General features: G+C 49.5%; 1 long non-coding RNA gene across 3 annotated transcripts in view; it reads left to right on the forward strand.

Annotated features, from left to right (window-relative positions):
* The window catches only part of LOC311518968, a 96144-nt gene that overhangs the window by 14512 nt on the left and 68340 nt on the right, over positions 1-13292 (forward strand). For all 3 annotated transcript variants that reach the window (XR_014711162.1, XR_014711163.1, XR_014711164.1), the window contains exon 3: positions 2609-2712. This is a non-coding gene — a long non-coding RNA (uncharacterized lncRNA). The remainder of the gene's footprint in view (positions 1-2608; positions 2713-13292) is intronic.

Raw genomic sequence — 13292 nt, forward strand, 5'->3', positions numbered from 1 at the left:
CTAGCCTCCAGTAACTGTTGGGTGCAGGTTTCCAACTATGCCACTGTAAAGATGCTGATTCTGGCGGGACCCAACTGAGAGTGCCAATTCAGGACAAATTGCTTAAAGCCAGGCAATTACAGCCCAAGGCTGGGGTTTCTATGCACACGAAGACAAATCAAACCAGCCAAACAGAGAAGACTTTGGTTTTACCCCACTGGCTAGCCACAAGTCACACTAGCAATTCCCTTAGACACTTCAGTTTCCCAGTATCACCACCAGTGCCACTCGTTATGGGGACAAATGGTTATGAAAACCAATACCCCAGTAAAAGAAAAAAGGTCCTCTTGATCCCAAAGGACCAAGCCCCAGACCCAGGTCAACATACAGATCAGATCTTACCCACAAAACACGCTGTTGCCAATCCTTTAGAATCTAAAATCTAAAGGTTTATTCATAAAAGGAAAAGAATATATAGATGAGAGCTAGAATTGGTTAAATGGAATCAATTACATACAGTAATGGCAAAGTTCTTGGTTCAGGCTTGTAGCAGTGATAGAATAAACTGCAGGTTCAAATCAAGTCTCTGGAGTACATCCACAGCTGGGATGGGTCTTTCAGTCCTTGGTTCAAAGCTTCAGTGTAGCAAAGTTCCTCCAGAGGTAAGAAGCAGGATTGAAGACAACATGGAGATGAGGCATCAGCCTTTTATAGTCTTTTCCAGGTGTAAGAACACCTCTTTGTTCTTGCTGTGGAAAATTACAGCAAAATGGAGTTTGGAGTCACATGGGCAAGTCCCTGCATACTTTGCTAAGTCACAAGGCGTATCTGCCTTCTCTCAATGGGTCAATTGTATAGCTGATGGTCCTTAATGGGCCATCAAGCAGGCTAGGCAGAGCTGACACTAACTTGTCTGGGGTGTCACCCAGAAGCATAGCATAAGTTTGAAATACAGACAGTGTAGAGCCAATATTAATAACTTCAACTACAAAAATGATACCCACATATAGACAGCATAATCATAACCAGCAAACCATAACCTCTCCATAGACCCCTTACACGACAACCTTTATACAATATTTGCTGCAAATATATAACAGTGGTTGCAACAATGATCTATACAGTTACAGATTATGTTAATAATGTCACAGTTTGCCCAGGTCACCAGAGACAATATGAAAGTATCAGTTACCCAGGCCCCCATAACCCTAGACCCATAGATCCTTAGATTAACTAATAATCCTTAGATTAACTCACTTACCAAACACACACAATGTTGTTTTTAATCTTCCCCATACCAAGTTCTCTCTAATAGTAATGGGTAACAGTAGAAAGTGACTCTAATATAGGCTTTCCCTTCAGCCACCATTAGTCTGAATGGTTAGGTTAACTCCATAAAACTCAATTGCTAAAATATGTCTACCTCTGAGTCTGCTACTCCACAGCTTCATTTCTGCTAACATTAGTTCTTAATAACTCTTGGAAACCTGGTTTCTCTTTCTCTACAAAGCTGAAAATTTCAGCTGCCAAACTTCAGCAGCCCCTTGAGTGCAGCATGATCACTTGCCAGTCTATCAACATAATGATATGCCATGATAACTCCTCAATTAATATAATGTTAATGGAACATTCACAGATTAAAAAATACATTTCCACTAATGTTAAGGGTCTGATTGAACATAGACAAGCAAGCAAAACTAGATTTGGGCATCTGGTAGAAAATGCTGAATGGGTGAAGAGAGAGGCTACACATCACTAAAAATGTTTGTTCTGGTAACAGGTACAAGCAAGTGCCCTTATCTCCCATTTGTTTTGCTTTAATTGAAAACAATACTCATCAACTTAAATTGAGTTTCATTGCTATCTGTAACCTGCCCCTGTTTTTTTGTTTTTTTTTGGTACTCAAGCTCATGCCCATGCTGTTCAGTTGATGCAAAGCAGGAGAAAAATGCTGATCATGCCTGAATGGCTGAATGCCTTTTTTATGTTAATCGGCATTCTTGATGCTCCCATCTGGATTCAATTGTGCCTAAACCTGAGAGTCCCGGGCATCTTCTCTGTACCTCTCCAATTTTACAAGATAGGCTGAGATCAGGCTGTGAGACCCTGCTGCCTCTTTTTTTCCTCCCCACATCTCAGGTAACATGATCCTGCTGACCGATTGTTGCCTCCTATTCATAATAATAAGTCAAAACCATGGGTTTCCGTGGTCTGGGGAGGTTCTTAAATTGATACATAGAGGTACAGAGCAATTAGGGACTAGTGAGTGAAGTGGTGTTTATGGATGTGTGTGTGACAGGAAACAGAAGCAGAGGGAAAAATGTAGTGAATGATTCCTTAGGGAGAAGATACCAATTTATTTGTTATAGCAGATAAAATGTTTTCCACATATATTAAATATGCATGACAACATAAAATATTTAAAATCAGTTCTTTTGCCGACTATTGTCTGAAATGCAATCTATGCACAGCCTATTTTAAATTACCCCTTACAAGTGGCAGATAAGCATCTCCTATGCACTTTATTAATGACAGAATCTTCATTTATACAGCAGTCTTTATTTAGAAGCATGTCAATACATTTGATTAACTATATATAAAAGCTTTTTTCCCAACTCTGGAAATATAGCAACCCTGTGGATGAAACTTGGCATTCTGGAAAGGACACTACCTGGGAATTAGAAGACATAATTCTTCTGGTGGCTGTGACAATGACCTGCTGTGTGACCTCAGGCAAGTCACTTCCCTTCTCTGTCTCACTGCCCCTCCTTTGTAAATTCTGTCTCTTTAGACTATAAGTTCTTCAGGGCAAGCCTACCTATTAATATATGTGTTTTTGGTGTCTGATGCAATGGAAAGCACTCTTGGAATATAAATAGTTGTTAAGCAGCAACAATAACAGTTTAGAACAGGAGGTAAAAAACAATAACTTTGTCCTCTTGAAAGTACAAGTGGAATCTTAGGGAGGCTGAGTGTAATTATCAGAGTTAAAACTTAGCTAGGAATTAACATCCATGCTCTTTCAAAAAGTTCCCACCTATCTTTAATAACCAAGTAACAGTGTGGCAGCCTATCTCTGAAATAGCCACCCTGTTGGCATATGTTGCTGCTGTTAGGAAAGGTTTAAATGATCTCTGCTTGCTTGTTGAGGCAAGTGACTCATTACTGCACTTCAACAGAAAGAAAGTGGGAGCTGCTTTCTGTGGGGAAAGGATTTGAGCTGAGTGATTTGATCTTATCACCATGACATTCTTTCCCCCTTTTATTAATATACAATAGGGTCATAGAAGCCACAAGAGAGAATACCGTGGGGGAATCTGCTCAACTTCTTAGCTGTTGGTACACCAATGCAAGGAGTATGTGGAATAAATAGGAAGAACTGAAAATCTTAGTAAACAAGTTAAGTTATTGCCTAATTAACATCACTGATATTCAGTGGGATAAATTTCATGACTGGAATATTGGTATAGTAAGATATAGGTTGTTCAGGAAAGACAGCGAGGAAAAAAAGGGAGGTAATGAATTATATATCAAGAATGTATTGTGATACAGCACGGCCAGAGGGCAGCAGGAGAGTGTGTTTTTTTTTTGTTTGTTTTTGTTTTTACTAGTACTTAGAGACTAACACATTTATTTGGGCATATGCTTTTGTGAGCTAAAACCCACTTCATCAGATGCATGCAGTGGAAAATACAGTAGGAAGATATATATATGACAGGGTCGGGCCAGATGGCTACAAGAGAGTTATTTATTTATTTATTTTTTGAATCAGAAGAGAATTTTATTTGTGCAACACTTACAAGGAATCACCAAAAAGGATAAAGCAAAACTATGCAACAAAAGCAAACACAAGGTATAACAGCAGCCTTCAGGAGGGAGAAGTGTTCAGGCTAGCCTGGGCCCAGAGTGGGGGGCTTCCTCGACACTTGTGGTCTTCCACCCTCCTGAGTTACCTGGTGGCCTAGAGCAGGGGGGCTTCCTCAACATTCATGGTCTTCCACCCCCTCGAGTTACCTAGTGCCACGCCCAGTGTCACCGATTATTCCTCTCCTGAGAGTGCCCGACAAGATGGGCACAGCTGTGGGGTGTGCGGGTTGGGGGTGGGCGGGGATGTACACCACGTGTGATAGGACCCCTCCTAGGTGACAGTAATGATGGTATCTACAGCGGTAACGGCTGGGGCTAGGGTCTCTCGCTCTTCCCCTCAATCAAAGGGTCAGACGGAGGGAACAGGATGGGGTCACCGAGCAGAGAACCTCGGACAGTGCCCACCGCTCCTCGAAGGCGTCAAGGGAGTCGGTGGACACCGCCCAGAGGAACTCCGCCCGGATACATGAATGTACTGAGGATCAGAAAATGGCCCTACAATCGCAGGACGCTTCATTAGCCAACCGCCTCTCTCTGGTTTTATAAATGGCTGTTTTAGCTAGGGCTAGGAGGAGGTTAACCAGGAGATTTCGCAATTTTGTGGGGCCACAGATGGGGAGTGTGTAAATAAAAAGGTGAGGGGAAAAGTGTAGCCAAAAGCGTAATAAAATATTCGTGAGGAGCCGGAAAAGGGGCTGCAGCCTGGCACACTCTAAATATACGTGCGCCAGGGTTTCCCTCACATTGCAAAAGGGCAAGTATCCGAGATGGGAGTGAATCGTATCAAAAACATGCCCGTACTCACAGCTCCGTGAAGGAGCCGGCAACTAATGTCCCCGACGGGCCTTGGGACCATGGTGGAATACAGGCTGGCCCACTGTGGTTGCTCACCCTCCAAAGCTGGCAGGAGGTCCCGCCACTTTGTATCCGGGCGGGACACCAGGGTGTGAGCGTGGAGGGTGTGAAGCATGAGTGTGTATAAATATTTCCGTGGCACGATTTGGAAGCTGACCGGCTGCAGTTCATGCAGCCGGCTCTCAGTGAAAGGGTGAGGGGTTTGTTGGAATCTACGGGGTAGGGGCCCAATTGAAAGATCCGGCGGGCCTGGGGTAGAGGGTGGGCGGGGTGCGCCCTCGCGTAGGGCTCGGTTGAGATAACCCCTAGCAGTGGGCATCAAGGCGGCCTTCACCTCCTGAAGTACACGCTGGGGGGTACAAGGTCTGGAAAGCCCCATGCACCCAGCGAGCATCAGGGGATCCAGTCCAGTCTCCCCAGTCATAGTCCAGGAGGTCTCCGATTCTCGTTACTTCCGCCAGGACCAAACTCTGGCGCACCGAACGGGACTCCGCTGCCTGCACACGGAGCTGGGGGTTGTGTAGCAGGGGCTCCGCGAGGAGATCTGCTCCCACAGTGGCTGCCACGGACCTAGTCATTGAAAACAGTTTCCAGGTCCAGAGGAGGTCCTGGTAGAAGACCGGCAGCCCGGAGAGGTCTCGCGGAAAACCTCTCGGACAGAGATAAAAAAGCTGCCGGTTGTATCGGAGCCCTTGGAAGCGGCGCAGAAAGGCGTGCGCCAATATGCTCCACGTCGAACTACCTGCATTATAAAGGAGCCTCTGCAGGGCCTGGAGGCGGAAGACACAAACCTGAGTGTGCAGACACTTCAGACCCTGCCCTCCTTCCTTCAGGGGTAGATGAAGAACCCCAACAGGGGCCCAGTGCATTCCTGACCAAAAGAACTCTAGAATCAATGTCCGGAGGTTGGTCAGGAAACCCGGGGCCGGGACCAGGGTGTTGAGACGGTACCAGAGCGTGGACAGGACTAGTTGGTTAAGCACCAGTGCTCTCCCTTGGAGGGAGAGACATTGAAGTAGCCTCATCTTTTTCCAGAGCCGCTCTATCACCCCACCTTCTAAATTTTGCCAGTTCTCCGGTGGAGAAGGGTGCGTGGCAGAAAGGTAAACTCCTAGGTTTACCAAGGTTTTCGACTCCAGCTTGTCGAATCGTGAAGTGGCTGAAGTAGACCCCGTCCCCCCACTCCAGCCGCCAGCTGTCCTCGGCGGTCGGATCCCTATGGGTCTCCTGCAGGAAAACCTCAGAGTACCCCCCTTCCCGAAGGTAAGAGAGCACCTGGGACCTGCGGAGAGCATCCTATAGCCCCTGGTGTTCAAAGTTGCAATAATGAGGGGCGTCATGCGGAGGGCTGGGGGGGTGGGGGTTCCTTGTTGGCGGGGGTGTTTGCAGCCCCCGGCAGGTTGCGCAACAATCCGTGACCCATCCCATAAGTGAGTAAATCATCATGGAAGCTGCGGGCCCGCCCGTATGCCGCGGCACTGTGCCTTCCTTTCCCTTTACCCTCCTTTATAAGGGCCCTTGTGGCCTGGAGGATGTGATCAAAGTCCCCCCATAGCTGGAGAGCTAGCTGTACCCTGTTGCGGGAGCCACGGATGTCTTCTAAAAACTGTCGCAACGCTTTTCGCAACTCATGTGGGGGTGGGGTTGCGATTTCCGGGTTATTCCCTGGTGGGGCTCTTGGTGCAGCCTCGTGGTCCGCTGAGGTGGCCAGGCAGGGTGCAGACCACCGACGGGGCGTCTGACAGGCTAAAGTTATTAGGTCCGTCTCAAGCCTTGGGGTAGAAGAGGATGGCAGAGGGAAAATTGCAGCTCCTAATGGGTTGCGGCAGGAAAATGCAAAGACTGCTCCTTGGGGGGGATCCACAAAAAACGGGAAAGAAATAATCCCAGGGGCGGCAATAGCATTGCAGGAGGAGGTGGATTGGGCAGGAACAGGGGTGGGGGTGGGGGCGGGGGCAGAGGCGAGGCTCTGGGCTTCGGGAGGCAAGCAGCTGAGAGGTGGTGCCTTCCGAACTGATTCGAGGGTTAAGGGGGTGGGGAGGGGGCTCCCAGTGATGCTAGGCACACGCTCCTTGGTGGATTTGGCAGCCATGGCTTCAGGTGGTGGACCATCTTCTGCAGGGTGCTCGCCCGGGAAGGCGGTTAGGGGGGGGAGCATGGGGAAAGGGGGACTGGGGTGAGGTTGCCCAGATCGAGGCCAGCCGGCAGTAGGTCATTCTCTCCCTGGGTGACCGGAGTCAATCCTAGGGCCTTGATCTCCTCATGGAGGAAAGGTCTTTTTCTGCCACCCCGGGGGACTCCCCTCTGGTGCCCGCTATGATGGTCGCTTCGGGGTTTGCGGAGGGGTTCGGGTGATATTCGGGCAGAAGGGGCTTCCTCAGGGGTCTCGGAGGGGAGGGTCTCCCGTAGAGGGGAGATTCTACCTTCCTGTGCTATTTTGTCTTCCCCTCCTGACATCGGCGGACGGATCTCACTCGTGGGCATAGCAGAAGGCTCAGTGTCAGTGCTTCCCTTCCTGGTCTTCCGGGGGGCCTCCGCATCGGATGGGTGCAGCGGAGCTTGAGCCTTCCGCTTGCCTCACTTTCCCAGGACTAGGGTCCAGCCCTCCATAGCATCATCTGGGGGCTGGTTAGCAGGGGTCATGTCGGGGGGCAGAGGCAATGGTTCACGGGCTCGGGGGGGGTAACGGTGAGGCAACATGGGGGGGCGGTTCTCCTTGGGGCAGGCCCTCTCCTATGCCCGGTAATATCTTTGCTGCACCCTCCTCCATAGGATCTGCTGGATTGTTAACAGCAAGGGCGGGGCTCCCTCACTCGTCTGGGCATTGTAGGGGAGGTGTCTCTTGGGCCTGGGCAGGAGCAGCGGTGGATTGAGCAGGAGGAGAGGTGGTTTCAGATCTCGGGTGGCCAGGGGCGTCGGCAACGACGGAGCCGATGTCCTGCCGGGTCTCGGGGGTCTCGAGTGCCCCTCCCCGCCGGGCCAAGGGGCAGTCTCTTCGGACGTGCCCCGCTGATCGGCAGAGGTAGCACCAGGCCTCTCCTGTGGAATAGTAGACCCGATAGCGGGCTCTCTGGTAGGGAACGAGGAAGGACCCCTCGAGCGCCTCTCCATCACGTGCCGCCGGCGGCGGTAAAAGCTGCACTTGCTGGTGGAACGAAAGGACGTGATGGAGGGTGGGGTCCTTGCAGCCGAATGGCAGAAGGCTGATGACGGAAATGGGTTTCCCCAGGGTGGAGAGAGCGGGTAACAGGGCTGCATTGGGTAGAAAAGGAGGAACGGAGGTCAGGACTAGGCGGACACCCAGGTCTTCTAGTGGCTCCAGGGGGACAAATACCACCCCCCCCCCACCGCCAGGCCCTTCTCCACCGCCTCCGATGCTAAGAAAAAGACGACCTTCCCATACATTTTGGAGGCTGCCACAATGGCCGTGGGTCCTACCACCCTCGCCAACACCTGCACGTATGTCTCCACGTGGGGCGAGGCGGGCACCAAGAGGCAACGGACGCCAATCTTCCTGGTCATGGTGGGAAAGGGGCCTCGGCCGCTATTGATGGTATCAGAGGCGGTGAGTGGGCGAGATGACAAGGTGGCAGGCCGGGCGGGGGCTGCCACCGCCTGGGCATACGGCCTGGGGGCCGGGGAAGGGACGCTCACAGAGCTGGTGGAGGGAACAGCGGGGAGGGACGCCATGGTCGATGATGAGGCCACAGCGGTGGGGGCAGCCTCTCCCATGGAGGGCTTGGTGGTTGTGGCGGGGACCTTCCCCTTCTTCGCACCCTGGCCTTTCCAGCTAACTGGGGGGGCTTTCCTAGAATCTGTGGGGCGGTGGGCATAGCAGCGGTAATATTCGCCCTGGTGCCTCCGGCTGTCGATGCCCCAGCGGGGGCGGTGGCCGGTGTTTTGGCACCAGTGGTGGGGAGGGGGGCTTGGGGGTTGGGCGGGGGGGTAGGTGGGGGAGGGGCAACTGAGGTTGTTAGAGGGGCCTCACCCCTCTCATTCCCCGCCATCATGAGCAGGGAGAGACGGGGAGACACCAGAAGGAGGAGGGGGAAGCAGATTAACCACTTCTCCCTGTTGGGCTGCAGGTGGGGGTGGGGGGATGCAAATGGGTCGGACTGGACAGGGGAAGGAAACAGGAGTTGGGGTCAGGTAGTAGGAGCAAACTGTGGGGTGGGTAGTCCGGGGGTGGTGGTGGGGAATGCAGACCCACGTGCGTTTATCCAAAGAGTCTCGTTTGGTTGGCTGTTGTGTCTGGTCCGGATGATGGAATTCAAAGCAAGCAGCTGAGGCTAGAGACAGATGGCAGGTTGCCAGCAGGGACGGACAGCGGGGGGGCCGTGACGGTTGTAATAGTGTTGGGGGGGACACCGATGGATCGGGGGCAGCTCCGTGCCACACTCCCTGTGCCCCTACAAATGCAATTAAGACACAGTCAAACTCCCCCCACACGAGAGTACAGTTCAAAAGTTACTCAGTCTTACGGCCCCCTCCACGATGATTTGTAATTTCCCTGGGTGATGTCTCTGTCAGCTGTCTTCTCTCTCGGTCTTTGTGGAGCATTCCAAAAATGCCAAGCAAAGATAAGAAGACAATTAATTGCAGGTCCACAAACAAACAGCAAAACGGTTGGGTCTGGGGGCGTCCACTCCCCTCCTCCGGGGAGTGGGTTGGCAGTCCTTCCCACTCCTCTGCGGGTTGCAGCTGAAGCAATAGCAGTGTCCGAGGGCAGGTGTGCGGGGGCTGGCAGGCAAGCTGGCAACCGACCAGCACTCGAACAGCAGCAAAAAAAAAAAACCAGCAAAAAAAAAAAAAAACCTAAGAAAAAGCGTCTGGCCCGGTCGCGGGGGGGAGGGGGGGAGGAACTGAAGCAGGGGCAAAAAGCAAGGAAATCCCAGGCCAGAGGGCAGCAGGAGAGTTAATTCCCCATTTCAGGGGTGAGAAACAGTGCCCTGAACCCTCCCCAAGAAGAGAAAGCACGAGACCCATCAAAGTAGTGCCGGCAATTTGCCACAGTATGCATTACTCCGAGGGGCCAGAAGGAGATGAGACGCAGACCAGTTGAAAGTCTCTGGGCGAAGAGCAAGAAATCAGGAGGAGGTGGAGGAGGCATTTCTACAATAAATGTAATAACCAAAACACAAGACCTGTTAGTATTGGGGGACTTTAACTCCCAGCCATCTGTTGGAAAAGTAATATGGCAAAACACAACATTTCCAGTAAATTCTTGGAAGGTATTGGGGCCAACTTCTTGCTTCAGAAGGTGGAGAAAAATAACAAAAGGGAAGCCATTTTAGACTTTAGTCTGACTAACAGGGAGAAATTGGTAGTCTATCTGAAGATAGAAGGCAACTTGGTGAAAGTGATCATGAAATGATAGATTTCATCATTCTAAGGAAAGGAAGGAGTGAGAGTCACTGAGTAAGGACAATGGACTACAAAAAAGCAGACTTTAATAAACTCAGATAAGTGGTTGGTAAGGTCCTATGGGAAGAAAAATCTAAGGAAAAAAGAAGTTCAGGAAATTTGGCACTTTCTCAAAGGGACAATATTGAAGGGACAACAGCAAACTGTGCAAAAGAAAGACAGGAAGAATAGTAAGAGGCCAATGTGGCTGCATCAGGAGCTCTGTAATGACCTGAAAATAAAAAAGGAATCCTGCAAAAAGTAGAAATATGGACAAATTGTTAATAGATCAAGCACATACAGACAAAATCAGAAAGGTTTTGAGAGAGATGAAGGAAAGCGTAGGTCCACTACTTAGCAGGGAAGGAGAGCTAGTAATGGATGGCAGCTTCTGTCTTTGCTAAGAAAGGTAATTGTGACTACATGCTTAACACAATTAATATTAACAAAAAGAGGGAAGGAATACATTTCAGAATAGGGAAAAAACAGGTTAAACATTATTAAGGTAAGATGTATTCGAACCTGCAGGGTCTGATGAAATTCACCCTAGCCTTAAGTAATAATCTAAAGCAATCTCAGAACTCCTGGAGGATGGGTGAGGTCCCAGAGGACTAGCAAAGGGAAAACATAGTGCCTGTCTTTAAAAAGAGGACCTGAGGAACTGTAGACCAGTCAGATTAACTTTGATACCTGGAAAGATACCAAAGCAAATTATTAATCAATTTGTAATCACCTAGAGAATTACATGGTTATATGTAATATCCAACATGGATTTGTCAAGAACAAACCATGCCAAACCAACCTGAAATGAGTGAGGGATATCATTCCTCTGGGATCAGACTTCTGGAGTTGGCCAACTAATTACCTGATTAGCTCACCCCTGCACCTGAGGAAGAGGTGGAACTTCATTTTCTGACCATTATAAAAGAGAACAGTAAGAATGAGGGGGAGTGGACTGCAACATCCTGTAAGAAGTGTCTGGGCAGTGCTCTGAATTGACTGCCACTGGAATTACTGCTGAAAGGAACTGCTCTGGAAAACCAAACAGACAAGTTGGGAAACCAATGGGTAGCCCTAGAGAACTGAGGTTCTGAGGTAAGAGCCAGGAAATCTTGCCTTGGGAATTACGGTCATAGAATATCAGGGTTGGAGGGGACCTCAGGAGGTCATCTAGTCCAACCCCCTGCTCGAAGCAGGACCAATCCCCAATTAAATCATCCCAGCCAGGGCTTTGTCAAGCCTGACCTTAAAAACTTATAAGGAAGGGAGGTTACTTAGGGAGGTGGTAGAATCTCCTTCCTTAGAGGTTTTTAAGGTCAGGCTTGACAAAGCCCTGGCTGGGATGATTTAACTGGGAATTGGTCCTGCTTTGAGCAGGGGGTTGGACTAGATGACCTTCTGGGGTCCCTTCCAACCCTGATATTCTATGATTCTATGATTCTAAGGAGATTCCACCACCTCCCTAGGTAACACATTCCAGTGTTTCACCACCCTCCTAGTGAAAAAGTTTTTCCTAATATCCAGCCTAAACCACCCCCACTGCAACTTGAGACCATTACTCCTTGTCCTGTCATCCTCTACCACTGAGAATAGTCTAGAACCATCCCCTTTGGAACCACCTCTCAGGTAGTTGAAAGCAGCTATCAAATCCCCCCTCATTCTTCTCTTCTGCAGACTAAAAACAATCCCAGTTCCCTCAGCCTCTCCTCATAACTCATGTGTTCCAGACCCCTAATCATTTTTGTTGCCCTTCGCTGGACTCTCTCCAATTTTTCCACATCCTTCTTGTAGTGTGGGGCCCAAAACTGGACACAGTAGTCCAGATGAGGCCTCACCAATGTCGAATAGAGGGGAACGATCACGTCCCTCGATCTGTTTGCTATGCCCCTACTTATACATCCCAAAATGCCATTGGCCTTCTTGGCAACAAGGGCACACTGTTGACTCATATCCAGCTTCTCGTCCACTGTCACCCCTAGGTCCTTTTCCGCAGAACTGCTGCCTAGCCATTCGGTCCCTAGTCTGTAGCGGTGCATTGGATTCTTCCGTCCTAAGTGCAGGACCCTGCACTTATCCTTGTTGAACCTCATCAGATTTCTTTTGGCCCAATCCTCCAATTTGTCTAGGTCCCTCTGTATCCTATCCCTACCTGCCACCATATCTACCACTCCTCCTAGTTTAGTATCATCCGCAAATTTGCTGAGAGTGCAATCCACACCATCCTCCAGATCATTTATGAAGATATTGAACAAAACCGGCCCGAGGACCAACCCTTGGGGCACTCCACTTGATACCGGCTGCCAACTAGACATGGAGCCATTGATCACTACCCATTGAGCCCGACAATCTAGCCAACTTTCTACCCACCTTATAGTGCATTCATCCAGCCCATACTTCTTTAACTTGCTGACAAGAATATTGTGGGAGACCGTGTCAAAAGCTTTGCTAAAGTCAAGAAACAATACATCCACTGCTTTCCATCCACAGAACCAGTAATCTCATCATAGAAGGTGATAAGATTAGTCAGGCATGACCTTCCCTTGGTGAATCCATGCTGACTATTCCTGATCACTTTCCTCTCGTGTAAGTGCTTCAGGATTGATTCTTTGAGGACCTGCTCCATGATTATTCCGGGGACTGAGGTGAGGCTGACTGGCCTGTAGTTCCCAGGATCCTCCTTCTTCCCTTTTTTAAAGATGGGCACTACATTAGCCTTTTTCCAGTCGTCTGGGACTTCCCCTGATCGCCATGAGTTTTCAAAGATAATGGCCAATGGCTCTGCAATCACAGCCGCCAACTCCTTTAGCACTATCGGATGCAACGCATCCAGCCCCATGGACTTGTGCACGTCCAGCTTTTCTAAATAGTCCCTAACTACTTCTTTCTCCACAGAGGGCTGGCCACCTACTCCCCATGCTGTGTTGCCCACCACAGCAGTCTGGGAGCTGACCTTGTTCGTGAAGACAGAGGCAAAAAAAGCATTAAGTACATTAGCTTTTTCCACATCTCTGTCTGGTGTGAGAAAATGATTTGGGGAAGGGGCTACTATGCTTTCACAGACTTTGAAATAAGATTCTTCAATGGGTGGGCTTCCTTTTGTTAAGAAGGCTCAGTTAAGAAATTGCTCCAGGTGAAGATTGTTTCCCTGGATTCCTTGAGAAGCCTAGATGACGGTTGCCCCAGGGAAT

Source organism: Lepidochelys olivacea, assembly GCF_965140295.1.
Source record: "Lepidochelys olivacea isolate rLepOli2 genome assembly, chromosome: 3".
In the NCBI taxonomy this organism is placed as follows: Eukaryota; Metazoa; Chordata; order Testudines; family Cheloniidae; genus Lepidochelys; species Lepidochelys olivacea.